The sequence below is a fragment of the Triticum aestivum genome, chromosome 7B, assembly GCF_018294505.1.
Source record: "Triticum aestivum cultivar Chinese Spring chromosome 7B, IWGSC CS RefSeq v2.1, whole genome shotgun sequence".
Lineage (NCBI taxonomy): Eukaryota > Viridiplantae > Streptophyta > Magnoliopsida > Poales > Poaceae > Triticum > Triticum aestivum.
This window is the reverse complement of record NC_057813.1, coordinates 64289169-64292455: the sequence shown is the minus strand read 5'-3', so window position 1 is coordinate 64292455 and position 3287 is coordinate 64289169.

Below are 3287 nucleotides of genomic sequence, written 5' to 3'. Positions count from 1 at the left end.
GCCCAAGATTTGCTTCAATCCGGCCTCCGTCACTGGTGTGCAGTGTGCTATCCAGAGGGTATCATGTTTCCTGATTAGTGGTTGTCTGTGTTTTAGTATGATTTTCTGTAATTAACCTTTCAATTATCTTCTTACATGCATAATTAGTGGGAATACATGGATCGAGGCAATTGCCTCCTAGTTCGAAGAATAAAATGTTAAATTTACCCATCCCAGACGACAGAATGATGAAAGGTAAATTTCAAAATCTCCAAGTAAAGCTCAGAAAGAGACTGTTTGCTTTTGATGTCCACTCCACTCCGACGGGAAAAGAGGTGTTCATCCGGTCAATTGCACCGTCGATCCCTACCTACTTAATGTGTGTTTTAAACTTCCGTTGGGAACTTTGTGATGATTTAAATCAGATGGTACGGAATTATTATTGTGGAGCTGAGAAAGGTAAACGCAAGAAGCACTGGTATCTGTGGGATAAAATGACAAGGCCAAAGTCTATTGGGGCCTAGGTTTTAGAGACTTCCGGCTGTTTAACCAAGCGCTACTTGCAAGGCAGGCATGGAGATAGATTGCATTCCCAAATAGTCTGTGTGCTAGATTATTGAAGGCTTAATACTATCCAAGTGGCAGATTTGAGGACACAATTTTTGTTGGTAACCCCTCTCCAACATGGCAGGCCATCAATTACGCGTTGGACCTATGGAAGAAAGGGCCTGTATGGAGGATTGCCAATGGACAGTGTGCGTATTTGAAGAGATAGATTGGTTGTGCGAGGGACAACGGGTAGCCTCATTTGTCATAAGGGACGGTGTATGCTAAAGTGGGTGTCCGAGCTCTTGGATCACAATGGAGCTTGGGACCTCACAAAACTACATCAATTCTTTCTGCCCGTGGACATAATTGAAAATTTGAAAATCCGACCATCACCCCGTTTTGGTGAGGACTTCCTAGCCTAGGCACCATAAAAAGCAGGTGTGTTTACAGTACAAAGCGCCCACAAACTTGCTTCTGATGATGTACATAACAACTCTGTTGCAACCTCTAGCGGGCGTGCTGGCAATCATAAGGGCTGGAAGTGCATCTGGTCTACTCCGGCTCAACCAAAGGTACTAAATTTCGCTTGGAGACTAGCTACAGATCCTTGCTACTTGGAAAAATAAACAAAAAATACAATCTGGAGATTAGTGTGAAGAGGAAGATTCATTCCATACTTTCTGCTATTGCATCAATGTGAAACGCTAATGGAAAGCAATGTCCACTGAATGGGATCTTCCAGAGGTCACCAATATCCTTCCCATGGGCAGAGGATGGTTTGTTCAAGCTATCTCTGATATGACTGAACCTATCCAGATTTGGTTCATGCTTCTTTGGTTGACCTGGATTGTTCAGAACGAGATAGTCCACCACAAACCTACACCTCCAGCTGATGTTTCATGCCGCTTTCTATCTAGCTACGTTGCCTCACTGAACTCCATTGTTGCAAATCCTAGTGCTGACCATATGATAGAGGCAAAGGTGTCCCGATGTTTCGATGAGATGGTGGCTATCGTTTTCTATGGGAGTCAACCTTGACGATCCGACTACGAACGTGCGAGACGTCGCGCCTTAGCAATCGCTAAACCAACTTCCGAGGGTTATTGACCATGCCGGGGCACGATCAACCTGACCACGAGGGTCTGTTTCCTGCGAGCAAATGAAGAACAAGCAAGAAACTGAGATTGCAATCTGGATATTGTGAATATAAGAGGAAAGCTTTATTAATGAAGGTGGGATTCTGTGATGTCTTGGTCTGGTCGTTGAACACAAACGAAGTACGCGAAGTTGCAGCTATGACAAACTTTTAATCTAAACAAAATCCAAAGTCTAAACGACGCCCTAAGGGCTGTATATATGGAGGAAGAGGGGGGAATTTCATGGCCCTTGAGGGAGGGGTAAACCAACCCTAACTCTTATTTCCCCACACATACGGACTCTAAAAACAACCTATAATCAAGTATTTCGAAATTATATGGGCCTGACCCAATAATAAGGTGACGCAACACCTAGAATAGCTTCTGGACGAAAACTATGAAGTAGCATCTTGTATATTTCGTCCAAGGCTTCATGCATTCATTATGGTGGCTTCCACGTCCTGGAATCATCACTTGTAACTCCGTTCTTGTTCCCCTTGTGCATGCCATCATCTCCATGCTTGTTCTTGCTCCAATGTTCATCCTTCTCCAAACTAGACCCTTCATTTGTAAGCAAAACAAATGTATCCAATTTAGGCAGTATTATATTCTCATGAACATTAGAATTATTACCAAGAAACGAAAAAACCTGGTAATTTAATTGGCATGCACGAGCTCTAGTAATTGATCCAGTAGGTATAGCAGCAGGGGATGTGGGTCTAACAATGGTATTGATGTCCTTGTCACCATACAAAGGGGAAGTTCCCAGCTCAAGTTTCTTTCCCTTTGGTGGCACCCACATGTGATATGAGGCATCAAGAACACAGTCCTTGGTCTCCACCACGGCTGGACGAGTGAAGCTCAACATGAGTTAAATATGATGCCCATGATCCTTACTCCTTAGGGACCAAAGTGGCAGCATCATATTTAACTCATGCAAATATCTTTTTTGTTGTGATGATGTGCTTGAAACCGAGATTTTGGGCATCCGAGAGGGCCTCTTACTCGCTTTGCAATGGAGTGATCTACCTATTGATGTTCAATCAGACAGTTAAAAGCAGTACAGATGATTCAAGAGGGAGATGAAAATAGATCTAAATATGCCTTTTTAATAAAAGAGATCAAAGAAGGTTTGATCGGGTATAATTCTAGTATTACTCATATTGTTCGTAGCAAGAACAACGCTAGTCACCTCCTGTCAAGTTTTGGGCGATCACAATGCCGAATTATTGTGTGGCTTGGATCGGATCCGGATGAACTCCTCAACATTGCCAGTGGTCTTTGAGTGTTGAATAATACAAGTATTATCCTGCAAAAAAAATGTTGCAAAACCTCTATCTGTCAACCAGTATGCATTTTCGTCTGGGTTCCTCTAGACATCAACTTTTCATCTGCCCGGTGATCTGAACAATGAACATAGCTAGGCGACGACCGAGAGTGGCGTTTTGGCACATGGGAGCGCGCACTCCTGGTTTTTAAAATATGTTATAAACATTTTTTGAAATGTCAAAAAATTCCAAACAAAAACTTGGCGTGTAAATCTCGATATTGTACATGCTCACAAAGTTGTTTCGTGAAAAACCGATGTGAAAAAGATAAAATCCGGTGTTAAAATATGCTTTT